This window comes from Mixophyes fleayi, chromosome 1, assembly GCF_038048845.1.
Source record: "Mixophyes fleayi isolate aMixFle1 chromosome 1, aMixFle1.hap1, whole genome shotgun sequence".
NCBI classification, from domain to species: domain Eukaryota; kingdom Metazoa; phylum Chordata; class Amphibia; order Anura; family Limnodynastidae; genus Mixophyes; species Mixophyes fleayi.
In genome coordinates, this window is record NC_134402.1 from 224884603 (window position 1) to 224901527 (window position 16925).

Sequence of the window (16925 nt, forward strand, 5' to 3'; positions counted from 1 at the left end):
GGCATACCAGCATCAGGTAGCTCCCTTCTCTTAGCTAGATTTCAGCACCAGCTGCAATCTACACTGTCATCATATTCACCCTCATAATTGTGTATATCTTCCTCAAACAATAGTAATTCATCCCGCTGGAGTCCACCATGATAGAAGTCTGTGTACTTTGATGTAATTGCCGATAATGGTCTTCCTCATGGAATTTGTAGTTCACTTTATGGCAGAGCTGTCACGATTTTTGGGCAATTGTTTTAGAGCAGAGCAAATATCAAAATGTTGTGCTGACTCATCATCATCATCATCATCATTTTTTATATAGCGCCACTAATTCCGCAGCGCTGTACAGAGAACTCACTCACATCAGTCCCTGCCCCATTTGGGCTTACAGTCTAAATTCCATAACACACACATGCACACACGCACACAGACTAGGGACAATTTGCTAGCAGCCAGTATGTTTTTGGAGTGTGGGGGGAAACCGGAGCCCCCGGAGGAAACCCACGCAAACACAGGGAGAACATACAAACTCCTCACAGATAAGGCCATGGTTGGGAATTGAACCCATGACCCCAGTGCTGTAAGGCAGAAGGGCTAACCACTTAGCCACCGTGCTGCCCATCTGCATCACCACTGGGTGTCTTGGGAAAGTTACGTTTTTTCCGACAAGCAGTTGCCAGAGAAACTGTAGGAGTAGACGTCATTACAAGATGTTGATAGCTCTTGGATCCTGGCAAAGCGAATTAAGTACTTAATCTACAATTATAATATAGTTAGCAGATTTACTTTAGTTTTATTTCATCCGTAAAATTTCTCTAGCTGCTTCTCATAAAGCATAATTAAGGCAATCACTTGACTCAAGTTAACCGTGTCTGCACTCTCTTCACAGGTGACTACTTTGCTGGACTAAAGTATATTCCCACTCAAATGCTAGTCTTCTTGCAGCTGCTGCATTCTCCTGCATGCTGTTGCAGAATCCCGAAAATTACCCTAAATTTTTCGGGACACAAACAGCCTCTCCTGCATTTCATTGTCATTTTTTAAAAGTTCTGTAACACAAAGTTGATTGTGTGAGCAAGACAGGATATGTGATGGAATTCCCCCCCCCCCCATTGAAATGCTCTAACAATATTGGTGTCGTTATCAGAAATCATATATCCTCAGGAGAGTCCAAGCAGGATTAGCAATGTTGCAATGACATCCCTTACTTTTTGTAACAGATTGTCAGCTGTATGCCTCCTACTGAAGCCGCTGATACACAGAGTAGCCTACTTCTGAAAAATGTGACATTCTTGGGTACATGCTGCTGCTGTTCCTGCAGGTGAAGATGAATCACCAACCCAGTGGGCTGTCACAGTCATATAATCTTTAATTTGCCCAGTTCTGCTTGTCCCCATATCTGTAGTTAAGTGTACAGTGGGTAGAAATGTATTTTGTAGCCCAATAATTACATTTTTATGAACCTTCTGGTAGAGGTGAGGAATAGCTTTTCTAGTAAAATGGTGTTGTGATGGAATTTGATAATAGGGATAGAAGACCTCAAGTAACTGTCTAAAATCAGCTGCTTTAATAGTGGACATTGGACGCAGATCTAATACTAGCATAGTCCCCATGGCGTCTGTGATCCGCTTTGTGACTGGGTGACAGCTTTCTTACTTTCTTCCTCTAGCAAAGGATTGTTTAACAGTCAATTGTTGTAAACTACTACTACTCTTCATCTGGGTTGAAGATCCACCCCCAGCAGCAGCAGCAGCGGCACTAACGCTCAATAATTCTTCAGAGGAATCATGGTTAGTGGAGGAGTCATTTAGAATTAGGAACTTGGATGCAGGACTAACTCCCATCACTTCTGGGGATATTAATGATGAATGTGTTGGGGGTGTAGATTGCAGGTGCTGGAATCTAGATGAGAGAAGGGAGGTAGCTGATGCTGGACTACTTTTTGTTATTTTTTTAACATAAGTTTCTGATTTACCAACAGCTGTCCATGTACTCGCTTCAAATGCCATAACATGGATGAGGATCCTAGATGGTTAAGGTCCCTACCTCTACTGAGTGTGGCTTTAAAAATGCTACAAATGGCTAGAAAACTGTTGTCAGGATTGTGTAAAAATAATTCCACACTTAAGAGGTGGATTTTTAGTCTTATGCCTAGGCATGACAATGGCCTAACTGCTGCAATCTTTGTTTGGAAGTGTATGAAAATAATATTGTGACCTGTGAGGTGGTCAAAATTGAATGAAAATGAATGGAAATTAGTGTCAGTGAGGTTAATAATAATGTAGGTACAAAATAATACCTAAATTATGTGATTTTAGCCCAAAAAATGTAATTTTGAAAAAAATAGCAAAACAAAACCAAAACCAAAACCAAAACACGCAAGGGCAGTTTTGGCAAAACCAAAACCAAAACCCAGAGGTAATCCAGATCCAAAGCCAAAACACGGGGGCAGTGAGCATCTCTACCCATGGAAGACATGCAGTCAAAGGGATAAGAACAGCATTAGCTGCAGTAATAGCATCTACTGGAAATAAAGATACTTGTGGGTCTCTTTGAAACAAATCTTTGAAATACGAGCATTTGGCCCTTTTTTTCCAAAATTTACTCAATACTTGTATAAAAAGCCTGGTACGTGATTAATAACAAACATTAAGATCCGATATGTATGCTTAGGGGAACTAGACAAAGTTGCCCTTTATCTCTCTTACTTTTTAACCTGGCTATTGGGTCTCTCAAACAAATGGAAGATTTTCATGGTATAAAAATTGATAACTCTAAGAGTAAATTAACAGCGTTTGCAGATGATTTGCTACTATATATTTCCAATCCACAATATTGTTTACAGTTTATACTGAATAAAGTGAATGAATATGGACCAGTGTCTGGATTTACTATAAATATAGATAAGTCAGTGGCAATGACATTAGGATCTTATAAGAAACTCCCAAAAACCAGGAACATTGCCCTGGAATGGGGTAACTCATATATTAAATATCTAGTGATCTATTTATCTAAGAATGTAGAAAACCTTTATAAATTAAATATTGATCGAATAGATCTGGACATAGTTTCGGAGTTAAAATCATGGCAACATTTGCATCTCTCATTTGTGGGAATGGTAAATCTAATTAAAATGACTATTTTTCTTAAAATAATGTATCCTTTATGAGTATCACCAATACTTATATCTACAAAAGATGAAAAATCCTTAAAATCAACATTTCGAAAATTTATTTTGAAAGATAAAAAAATGAGGATTAGCCTGAAGATCTTACAAAGACCTAAAAAAGAAGAAGGTTTAAACTTTTCAAATATAACTCTATATAATCAAGCTGCAATATGCAGATATATTGAAGACTGGCTTAAACAAAAGAGCATGTATACAAATGCAAAAATAGAACAACAGTTCATTCCACATGTAGATCTTAGATATTTTCTGCCTATGTCTCGATCAGATATCCCTTTGGAAATAGTGGAAAATCCTTAGCTGTTTATTAATTGGCAAGCGTGGCATAAAATTCAAAGTAAATTGGGACTTCAACATCGATATTCGTTATTCTTACCTTTTTGGGAAATTGGGATTTTTCAAAGAGGTGGAGCAACTAGTCCACATTAAACCTGGCCACAAATAGATATCTCTATGGTACGAGATGTTGTTAACCCAGAACGAAAAAAAAGTGTTAACTTTCTCTGAGAGCTGTTCTAAGTTTGACTTTATTAATGTTCCTAGTTTATTTATTCTTCAGGTGCAACGCTATGTGACCTTAGTGATTTCTAAACTTTCTTTGGTAACACTAAGGTCACAATTATTATTAGGTCGAATTATTATAAAATTTTACATATACCTTATTATGATATTGAAAGACAAATGGGTATATCTAAATGGTTGACACATTTTCCACACTTAAATCACTTTAATAGTCAAAAGACTTTTCTTTATTCTAATTGTACTTTAACTGCAAGTACATATCACAAAATGTTTTTAAAACTTGTCTATAGGGGATATTTCACCCACAAGATTACACAATATAGGGAATAGTAATATTTCAGAATATTTAAAATGTCACAAAAAGGATGCTTCACAATATCACTGATTATGGGAATGTTGGTATATAATACGATTTTGGATTCAAGTTAAGGAATACGATACAACCGACTTAGTAAATTTTGTTCCACTATCTCCGGAATGGGCGGTGATGGGAATTTTGGATAAATCTTTTAAATACACTAGAGGAAGTAAGAAACTTCTCTTTATCATCTCAGCAGTTGCACAAAAGTGTATCTTACAGTTTTGGATACAGTCCTAACCCGCCTCTTTAATATTGTTCAAAGAGAAGCTGGCATATGTGTTTAAAATAAAATGGGTAGTAGCCTCTTTATATAGAGAGAAATTATTTGGTGTATGGGAGAGCTATATAAACTCACTTCCACTGGATATCAAAGTTCAGATTTACAAATGTTTCAATCTTACGGATTGGTATAAAACAAGAATTTTCTATAATGAAAACCCTATAGAACCATAGATATGTGGTAAAATGAGGAACCACGTTCGGAGCACTGACATGTTTTAAAGTAAACAAATTATGTAAAGACATCTATACTGCTATATTTGACCTATGTCCAACATTATATATAAAATAGTTGTTACTGTTTAGATGTTCCTTTGTTGTTTCCTCTTTTTTGGTACATAAGGACATTAATAATTGTAAATGTTTTTAAACTATTTGTATTTATTATATATTTTGAGTTCAATAAAATAGCATTTTGAAAAAAAAAGAAACTATAAATGTGTTTGAACAAAAATTGCCATAAAGTATCAGATCAGATTACCTGAAAAATAAGTGTGATTAATTTTCCTATTGCCACTTTTATTCCTGTTTTATTTTAAACTGTTTTCTATTTATATTGTCTGAATGTCAATGTGTTATAATGCTACATTTAAGGCAGATTAATTATTAAATAAGGCTGTGATTGCAGATTGAGATGAGTCAGCTAGTAATTGAAGATTTCCATAGAGTGTCAGCTCTTGAATGAAGTCTTACTACTTTTGTAATTATTTACATAAATGTAGTATATAGTATATAAAAATGTATGTTCATGAGTGCAGCGGAAATTGTGCTAGTATTGTTGGTAGTATTAGTCAGCAAAATGGTGTCTCTCTGTGGATATCAATATGCAGCATATTGCCTGTTGTTACATAAAATAATAGAAAATGTTTAAAAACTTTAAAATAAGTTGTAGAGGGAAAGAAGGACCTTGACAGATTATTGTCTATTTGGATCCGAATGAGTCTATGCTTAATAATTGCACAAGATCATCTAATGTCCTTTTGCAAGATTATCTAATGTCCTTAATCTAGAACAAGAGTTAGATTAGAGCCAACATAGCTGAGTGGTTAATAGCAAGAGTGAAATATAATTTTGGGGATTTTAATAATTTTTAAACAGACTGGGAGTTTAGCTTTGATTTAGCCTTTCATGCCCATATGTCATGCGTGAATACCACAAGTGCACAATAATAAATAAACAACAAATGTATAAGAACATGTAACTACCTCTGACTTTAAACTCCTTCTTACTAGTTTTCAATCTAAAATGCACAGCACTTCATTTAGCCTACACACTTTGCTTTAACTGGAGCATGAAGAAACCCTCCGCACAAGAATAAGTTAGGTCTATATTAAACCCTAGAGATTGTCACAAGCCGGGACTTTACCAATAGCCGTTGTGGCTCACTATCTGCTAGAATCTCACATTTCGGCTGTCGCCATGGTGACCGGGATGTCACTTCCTCCCATGCACCACGGCTATCACCAGAGCAATAGCCAGAACGCTTCTAAAAACCACTGCTGCGGCCCAGCTAGTTTTACAGCTGGGTGCTCGTGCGCATTCAGGACCTGATTACAGCCTCCTGAGGCTGATTGCCACCCTTGTGGTTCCTCTTCTCATTGGCTCCCTCATGTTTATAAGGTAGGGAGGGCTTAGCCTCTCTGCCGGTTATAGCGTGGTTTCCTGTCTGTTGCTTACCTGCTCCTCTGTTCCTGTCTCTGTTCCTGTGGATACTCTGGTTCACTGCTGTTTTGATATATCGTTGTAACCCATGGCCTGTTTCCTGGATTCTGCTTGTTTGCCTGTTGCCTTGACCTCAACCTGATTATTGGATTCTGCCTGTTCGCTTGTGACCCTGACCGCTGAATGACTGCTGGTACTGCTTGTTTGCCTGTGACCCAGATCTCTGCTTGGGTACCGGTCCCTGTTAGCCAATCTGTTGCCTTTATCGTTGTCTGGTCTCTGGACTCAGTTTGTCTGCTTGCCTCCCAGGATTACTTTGGATTCTGTCCTGTCTTCAGGTATCCTCCTATTTTCTGCACTGCGCTTTCCAAACATAAGCTCTTACTACTCAGATTATAAGACCTAGGGGGACCTGAGTACCTGTGATCAAGACTCGTTCTATGGGAAAGGCGGCTGCTATAGGCGAATACCTTTTCCTGTTCAAAGAGTTGATGTTTAGAGCACTGGCCTAACACAGGTACAATATTATCTCAATTTAATATGTTAGTTAGATTGACTTGGGTGCTCTCTTAGGCTGGGTACTAAAGTGTTTTCAGTCAATTATCTGCCAATCACCCAATAAACAACCATTCAGCTCAATATTGCATTAGTGTGTACACTTAGATGATGAATGATAGTCGTTCCAAAGCACCGACCATTATTTGCTTTGATTGTTCAGTAGAACTGTAAATTTCGTTCAGCTATGGAACGACATCCTTTCAATCCTGCAATGTGTATAAACTCATGACCAGTATTAGCATAGACTTTACAGAGTCATGATCTTTCCAGCCAACAATTATGACAGTTGAAGAGCACAGATCTGAGGTTAAATCTTTTAAAACATATATATTGTATACACATGCAGATCAGGACTTTTTATTTAGTCTTTTTATTGTTAGTAAATTCATTATAGATAACACATTGGTCGGAAAATTCCGTAGTGTGTACCCAGCCTTAAGTAGTAATGCATATATATGATAAACTCTCCCACCCCAAACCCTCCGACTACCATCAGTGCCCAGGATCTTGCTTCCTATTTCAATGACAAGACTGATAAGTTTCGACTTAAAATGGTATCATCTCCCTCGACAAGCATTCAGCTCAATTCCTTTGCAGCAACCTCTGACACCATCTCTTCATTTGATCCCACAAACAAAGAGGAAATTTCTACTCTACCTCCTGTCCTCTTGATTGCTTACCCTCACAAATTGGTAGGTCCCTGTCTCCTGTGCTCATTCCACCTCTAACTAACATCTGTAATCTCTCTCTGCAGGTATCTTTCCACCACTTTTCAAGCATGCAGTGATTACTCCTATTCTGAAAAAACAAAATTCTGACCCAATCTCTCACTCAAATTACTGTCCTATCGCTCAGCTCCCATGCCCCTCCAAACTTCTTGAGAGAATTTCCTACACTCGCCTCACACACTTTCTTGCAGCACACAACCTTTTCGATTCTCTTCAGTCAGGCTTTCACTCTCAGCACTCCACAGAGACTGTGCTGATCAAGGTTGACATTGATTTGATGACAGCTAAAACTAAAGGCCATTGCTCTATTCTAATTATCCTGGATCTCTCTGCTGCATTTGAAACTGTTGACCACTGTTTCCTCATACAAACACTATAATCCCTAAGTCTTTAAAACAGTTTTCTATCCTGGTTTTCATCCTACCTATCTAATCGCTCTTTCAGCGTTCGTTCATTCATCTGGATCCACCTCTGCTCCACTTCCTTTATCAGTCTGAGTACGGCAAGGCTCAGTCTTAGGTCCTCTGCTTTTCTCTATCTACACCACTTCTCTTGGAAAATTAATAAGCTCCTTTGGATTTCAGAATCCTCTCTATGCGGATGATACTCACATTTATCTATCATCTCCTGATCTCTCACCATCTATGTTGTCTCTCATTACTGCATTACTGACTGTCTTTCTTTAATTTCACCTTGAATGTCCTTTTGCCAACTCAAAAACAGAGTTAATAATATTCCCACCCACCAACAGAAGCTCCCTGCCTGACATTTCTTTACGTGTTGACCACATGACCAAAAATCCCACCCTGCAAGCTCGCTGACTAGGTGTAATACTTGACTCACAACTATCTTTTGTTCCCTACATCAACTCTATATTTTTACTATGCTGCATACATCTAAACAAACATTTCCAGAATACGTACATATCTCACACAAGACTTTACTTTATGCACTCATCATCTCCCACATCAACTATTGCAATTCCCTCCTTACTGGTCTTCACCAAATCAGACTCATACCCCTACAATCTATTTTACATGCAACGGCTAGATTGATTTTCCTTGCAAATCGTTTTTCCTCTGCTGAACCACTATGTCATTCTCTACATTGGTTTCCTGTTTTTCAACAAATCCAATAAATAATTCTTATACTAACACAAGACAATCAACAAAGTTGCACCAACATACATCTCCTCACTTTTCTCTAAATATCTCCCAACTCGACACCTCTGTTTTGCACAAGATCTGTGTCTCTCTTCCACTCTCATCACATCCTTTCCTCTAGTCTTCAAACCTTTAAGCGCTGTCTGAAAACTCACCTCTTTAGACTAGCTTATAATATTCCTCAACCACCCTCTTAATCTCCATAGGTTACCCTATTACCACCCTCTACACAGCTAACACAAGGCAGCAACCCTTAGACCAACATTGCTGTGTGACTGATCATATGACTCACTAAATACCTTTTAACTTTGCATTCTAGCTGGATCAATATGCAATATGATGTAGCATGTGCCCTTGTGTATCAAACTCCCATTGTGCCATAGATTGTAAGCTTGTGAGCAGGGTCCTCTTCCCTCTCTGTCTGTATGTATTACCCAGTATTGTTTTATTACTGTTTGTTCCCAATTGTAAAGCACTACGAAATTTTCTGGCGCTGTATAAATAAATGTTGATGATAATGATGATATGTCAAGAAAAAGGAGAAAAAGTATTACTATTTCTATAGGCACTCCTAAGGTTTGTAATGAGCACTTCTATTAGGAACTAATATTGAATACACACATAAGCCAAACACTGAATTAAATAAAATATAACTTTTATTACGTACCAACTTAAAAAGTAATTCAACAAGAGGCCAAATATAAAATCTAATAAAATGAGTGTATAGAGGTTATTAGATAAATGCATCTGGTAATATCTTTTCACTCAAAAGATGATATCTCTTATTTCTGAGTTACCTATAGTAATTTAAAGTGATATTTTAACATAATGTTGTATTTATATATTGAATCACTGTAAAAAATAGTGATGTTTAGTGTTGCATATTATTCTTCTACTGACACCTCATATTAAGATGATGGTGTATATCTTTAATAGATAGTAGTGAATTAATAAATCTCAGGTTAAAAATTCCCGGTAATAGTGTGAATACCAGAAGACAAATTTTTTTTGTTTGCCACTTTAGTACAATGGATTATGCTGATATTTGTAATATCAAAATTTACTGTATAGTTCTCACTTGTATCACAAATGTTAGCTGCTCTTATAGTGCACACATTTCATCAAGCTATTGGCTCAGCAACCCTTACAAATGAATTGGGAGCTATAGTCATTGAAATGTTTATCATATTTTGGCACTATTTTAGATTGCAATTGTGCTTCTATAGTCCTCAGTGACACTAGTCATACCCCCTCCCCACCAATTATCCAACCACCTCTCTCAATGCAACCTTTCTTTTACCAGCCGACTACTGTTTTTTCTTTTGTGAGAAACAAAAGAATACACAAATGTATTGCAAGTGTATTATGGGCAGTTATTTTAATCATGTACGTCATCTGTATTGAGTAGAAACCTGTTAAAAATGCTCATCACACATGTATGTGGTGCAATATGTTACATATCATTCTTTCTAAATGTAGCTTGTCATAGTGTTAACAATTGCAATTCAAAATAAAGTGATTTAATAAAAACATTGAAGTCAATGGTAATGAGTATGATGCAAATGATGATGGTAATGTTGGGGAAGAACCTATGACTTTACTTTTTTTGTGCACTAAAATAACCCAGTGAGTGGTCATAGACATACACTATATGGACAAAGGTATTTGGCCACACCTGTTAATTATTGAATTGAGGTGTTTCAATCAGACCTGATACCAGAGGTGTGTAAAATCAAGAACCTAGCCATGCAGTTCTCATTTGCAAACAGTTGTAATACAAAATGGGTTGTTCTAAAGAGCTCAGTGACTTCAAGCGTGATACTGTGATAGGATGCCAACTTTGCAATAAGACGATTCGTGAAATTTCATCCCTGCTGGATATTCCACAGTTAACTGTAAGTTATATTATTAGCAAGTGGAAGTATTTACAAACAACAGCAACTCAGCCATGAAGTGGAAAACCACGTAAAATCAAAGAGCAGGGTCAACAACTGCTAATTCGAATGGTGCTCAAAAATTGCCAACGCTCTACTGAATCCATAGCTGAAGAGTTCCGAACTTCCACTGACATTAATGTAAGCACAAAAACTGTGCGGTGGGAGCTTAAAGGAATGGGTTTCCATGGTCGAGAAGCTACATGCAAGTCTCACGTCATCAAGACCAATGCCAAGCATTGGATGGAGTGGTGTAAAGCACACCGACACTGGAATTTGGAGCAGTGGAAACGTGATCTGTGGAGTGACGAATCACACTTCTCTGTTTCACAGTAAGATGGGTGAGTCTGGGTTTGACGGATACCGGGAGAACATTAATTCACTGCATTATGCCAACTGTGAAGTTTGGTGAAGGAAGGATAATATCATGGGGCTGTTTTTCAGGGTTTGTGCTAGGCCGCTTATCTCAAGTGAAGGGCAAACTTAATGCCTCAGCATATCAAGTCATTTTTGGAAACAGTTTGGGGAAGGCCCTTTTCTATTCCAACATGACTGTGCCCCAGTACACAAAGCGAGGACTACAAAGACATGGTTTGACGAGTTTGGTGTGGAAGAACTTGACTGGCTCGCACAGAGCCCTGACCTCAACCCCTTCAAACATCTTTGGGATGAGCTGGAACAGAGATTGCTAGCCAGGCCTTCTCGTCCAACATCAATGCCTGACCTTAGAAATGCTCTACAGAATGAATGGGCACAAATTCTCGCAGAAGCACTCCAACATCTTGTTGAAAGCCTTCCAAGAAGAGTGGAAGCTGTTATTGCTGCAAAAGGAGGACCAACTTCATATTAAAGCATATGCATTTGATTACAATGTCATTACAGTCCCTGTTGGTATAATGGTCAAGCGTCCCAATACTTTTGTCCATATAGTGAATATCAACCCTTGCCAAAGTCAATCAACCACATATCAAGCAATATCCTTGCTTCCATTAATTTCCAAACTTCTCAAATGGTGAGTCTATAACCATTTAATACACTTTCTCACCATTTACTCTCTCCTTGACCCCTTACAATTGTTTCTCCACCCTCTCCACTACTATAAAGAGTACCCTCACTGAAGTGATCAATTATATACTAAGCTAAGTCGAAGGGCCACTTCTCTGTGCTCATTAAGCTCTCTGTTACTTTTGACTTAGTTGACCATTCTCTCCCCCTTGACACATTTCACTTCCTTGGCCTTTATGGCACTTGTCTTTTTCTGTTTTTTCTCTTACCTATATGATTGTTTCTTTAGTGTCTCTTCTTCTGGTGCCTGATCTCCTCGACTCCTTCTATTTGTTGGCCTTGTACATTTCGCAATTTACACCTCCTGTCTAGGTCAACTCCTCCATTCCTTTAGCCTCCTGTGACTGGATCACTGCTAAATAACTTCTGGTATAAATTTATTTAAAGGAAATAGCGCAGGGCGCTTATTTATATAATTGCACAAGCACTTATTTGATAGTGTGTATCTTTTGAGATCGGAAATCGTTATTTTTGAGACCAGGGTAGAAAATTTATTTTTTCTGTTTAGCTTTTCTAGAGGAAATACATTATGTCTGATGTATATATCTGATACAATGAGCCTTGTTTACAAAGCCTTTGATGTATTATGATGTGGGGAATTGGCTTGTTTGGGTTTGCGTTGTTCTGTGGGAATGTGTATTCAGCGTCGGACTGGCCTGCCGGGCAGCCGGTCTAATCACCGGTAGGCCCGGCCTCGTTGAAGCTCCACCCCCTCTGCTGTTAGGGTGGAGCTTACGGACAGGAGGCTCACATAGAGCAAATCCAGTTTCAGCAACGAGACAACCTTTGTATTTCTACCGGTTTAGTAAGAGTACACTAGATCGGTACAAGGTGTCGGCATCACCCAGCCGATCCGACTGATACTAACTAACCTAGAAGACTTCAGCTTTAATTAATAGAGTGAAATAAGAGCTAATCGTGCTGTGAGAGGATTTACAAGGGAGCGGATAAGACAGCCGGAACATGAGAGATCAGAAGGGCTAACGGAACAGTCAGTAAGCATTAGCTCCGCTGTCTCTGCTCAGGAGTACAAGTTAGTGAGTCTATGACAAGAAGACACACATTTCTGCTGATCGTTAGCTACATTTCACTACGAGAAGAGGTGGGTGGCGTTAGTTTTGTGGGCTGATGGGATCTAATGCATGTTGTCCCGATGTGTGAGCGTGAAGTGAATTACTCTCTGAACCACAAAGCTTACATTCCATGACACACTACTCAACCTGCAAAATCAGTAGACCCGCTGGCTCATCCATGGCTGGATTAAGGGGGGGCACATGCCCCGGGCCCCCCTTTCTCCAAGGGCCCCCCGCCGCCGGCAGCCTGCTGAGTCGGATCACCTGTCAGCAGTAGGTGATCCGATTCTTCTGCTTATGCAATGTGCAGCTGTAATCTGTTTCAAGGGAGCTGAAGAAACTTATTGTGGAAAAGAACTCTGGGAGATGTAGTTTTTCACACTGCCAGTGTCCATCACGAAGCACCAGCAATATAACTACAACTACCAGAAGCCACTGCCCTCGAATGTCACATGTTCCATGTGTCCAATCGCTGATTCTACAGTCCAGAGAGAGGTAACTTGCTACATACGGTATTGAGTAGTTTATATGCTGTCTGTGTGTGTAATGTTGTATAAGTGTGTAGTATAAGGTGTGCACACTGCTTGTTACATCCCATGACAAGGAGGAGGATGGGATAGTCTCTCATGATCTTACACTGACTATAGCAGCTGCTGCTCCATGCTAGAGACACTAGTAACAAAATCATTGCTTAAAGATCTAAAGATCATGTTCACTATTAAGTATTGTATAGATCAGGGGTGTCCAACCTTTTAGTTTCCCTGGGTCACATTGGAAGACGACGAGTTGGTTTGGGCCGCACATAAGATACACTACCAATAACGATAGCTGATCATCCAAAAAACCATAGAAAACATAGTTAACATATATATGTGAGAAAAAAAGTGATATATATATATATATATATATATATATATCACTTTTTTTTCAAATCCCCCTATACTTACCTTTCAATCGCCCTGTTCAAAAAATCCTCTCTAGTTATTATACTATAATCACTTTTTGTATTGTTTCGATGCAATATTAATAAAGTGCATTTAAGCCAGGCATTGTATATCAAGGTGCCCTGACCAGGCCTGCGGTACCTGACATATACACCACTGTGACCCCAAATTGTGACCTGTTTTGCTAATTACAGCACTATGTTAGTTAAGGGATAACAGGGCCAAAGAGAATAATATATAATGCCCCATAAGTATTACAAGTAGAAGTATGTAGCAGAGAGATAAGGTCCATGATGCTCCAGGACCAGGTGACTTTTATTCACTGGTCAGCGTCCCTTGAAATAATAAAAAAAAATCCCCCTTAACTTACCTTTTAATTGGCTTGTTCTCCTGTCCTCTTCTCTTCTTTTCTCCAATTCTGTGCTGCTGATTGGTTTTCTCGTGCGGGTGACTCCTCTGTGCTGCACTCCGCAATGGATGTTGGGCGTGATGACATCACGCCCGACATTCACTGCGAGCACCGCACGGAGGAGGAGACAACGGACCGCGTGACCGCAAGGTAAGTATTTTCTTTTCTTTTTTTTGCAGGATTTTTTTTTTTCCATTAACAGCGCTGCCCCCTTGCCACAACCAAAACTCCTTCTGGGCCACATTTACAGGCGTGCTGGACCGCATGTGGCCCGCTGGCCGCGGGTTTGACAACCCTGGTATAGATCATTTAGAATGTGTTGCCCACGTTTATATGAAAATAAAAGCACATAAGAAATAAGACAAATGAAGGGTAAGCTTCTGGATCCATGTTCCTGTTGTATTGGTGTGTTTTTACAAAGTACCATGTAGAATTTTACTTTATTTTTTTTGTTATTCACCTGTATTGGAGTGTGAATGAAAGCACTAAAAACTTTTAGAAGAATGTTAAAGTAAAATATATTTTTCAGTTCTACTTTGACTTTCCACTGTAGCTGTCTTAAAAAGTATAGCTTATAAGAAGTATTTCCCTCATACATAAATATGATAGCAATGGTATTGTAGCGCTCCAAGTCTGTGGAGACAGTATAGTCAGTAAAGTGCTTAGATGCACCTTTTCAGCAGCTAATGTTACTGGAAATTATTTTAAATGTTGACTACAATGCTCATGCTTCAGCATGTAAACACATGCTTCAATGCTGAAGTACTTTGGGATAATGACTCCAGGCCTTATTAGACCCAAGTGTCTCCTTGAAGTAGAGGAATGCTTGGTGATAACTGTATGAAACAGTTCTTGGATGATGGACCAGAAGTAGTGGTAAAAAATGCAGAGTACAATGCAATAGTACGTGCCACAGAGAAGAAGCAGCAGTAAAGGCATGTTCAAAATCGAGCTTGGTTCAATACTTATATACATACCTGTTATTAGGCTTACACTTTTATGTCCTTTTTCCCTATGTTTCAACTATCTCCTTGCGCCAATCCCATAAAACTCTGTGTTTTTTTTCTATTTTTGAGTACTGTCAGGATACTCTACACCTTGGGAATAGTGGCAGCATATCCTTTATATTTCCCCTCTGTCTGTATTACCAGCTACCTAATAAGCGCTCATCGATTGAATGTATATGGGACTTCCCATTGCAATTGTTTCCAAATCATGTATGTGGATATGTATATATATGTATGTGTGTGTGTATGTATATATATATATATATATATATATATATATATATATATATATATATATATGAATTGGGCGGCACTATTGCAGGCATAATTTGAATTGGGGACACTATAGCGTGGCATTTGTGAATTTTTGGTACTACTGTGTGGCATAACATGGCACTCCTGTGTGGTATAATATTGTTTGGGGGCACTCCTGTGTGGCATAATATTGTTTGGGGGCACTCCTGTGTGGCATAATATTGTGTGGGGGCACTACTGTGTGGCATAGGGGGGCTGCACAGAGAACACTATTGGGAGGGGGTGATGGGACCTTTAATTTGATGCTGAGGTGTTTTGGGTCTTAATTGAATGTGAGGCTGAGTGTGTGGAGGAGTGCTATTTATTAAATGTGAATATTATTTAATGCTGGGAATAGTTGTGGGAAATGGAAGTATTAAATGTAAATGCTATTAATTTATTGCAGGCGCTGTTTGGAGGGAGGGTATCAGGTTTATTTATTAAATGGGAATACTATTTAATGTTGGGGCTAGAGGAAGGCCTAAGTATTAATTGTGGGTCCTATTTATTTAATGCTGGGGCTGGTTGGAATTTTCTAAATGTACCCATTATTTTTTCCAAATAGGTTCCTCAACATTCCAGGATCCAGACAAGCCGCAAATAAAAGAAACCAGCAGCCACAGGTGGTAAAAGTCACAAGAACAGGTAGGACAGTCTGTCAAATGATCTGAGTCTAGTGCAGGCTTGGCTAACCTGTGGTACTCCAGGTGTTGTGAAACCCAGCATAACCTTCCAGCAATAAACTGCTATATATTGGCAAAGCTTGTAGTTTCACAACACCTGGAGTGCCACAGGTTAGCCAAGCCTGGTCTAGTGGGACAATCCTGATTTTTGCTGACTGTTCTGCCCAATCTAAGGGGCAGGTCAACACTGTGTACTCCTTATACACACACTGCATTCTTTATGTACTACACTATGGTGCTAGCTGTCCTTTGTGGACTGACCACTCCCCCTCTAGTTTCTGGTCCTGCCTCTATGATGGCTGACCACACCCCCTCTGGTGGGCCCCTAGTGTTGCAGTCCCCCGGTGGGCCCTTCATGCCCCAGTCCGACACTGTGTGTATTCTGCGACTGTCTGAAGCAGGTATTCATATCAGTTAGAGCTTTTGACTTGCTAGTATGTATCCTGCCTCTGAAATAAGATGCAGGATATCACAACAAGGTTTTTAAGAATTTCATAGCTAAGTGTAAATATTATTGGCTTTGCAATGCATGTAAATCCATGTTTGTGTAAACAGGTTATATCCTGATGCTAAAAATATCCTGTGTCTAAACTGTATAAAAGGCACTAGCTTGTATTGGAAACTTGTTCTTCTGATTTTATCTGACCTGATCACTGGTACCTCCAACCAGTGTGAGAGCAAATAAACATCACTTGCTTCAAAGACCTGTTGAAAACATCTTCAGTATTGCTGTATTCCTGTGACCTGCAGATTAGACCCTAAATCTAATCCGCTCTCCGGCTGTCTCTGAGGTTTGGACCCAAGTTTTCCGGTACCACCGCTCTGCCTGCTACCCATGCATCCCTAGTCAGTGTGATAGGCCAGGGAGGATCCATCCACAGCTTCACTGATCTATAGTAAGAGTTCAGAAGTACCAGCCCAGGTACACCAGCAACGAGATTCGGTAGCAGCGTCAGTTAACCAGAGAAACCCGGTTCTGGATGCCGGTATAGGAGTCCAGTGGTGGCAGCCTTTGTAAGCCCCTCCTACTGCGGCAAGAGGGCGCATTTAGAATAACAAAAGGGAACG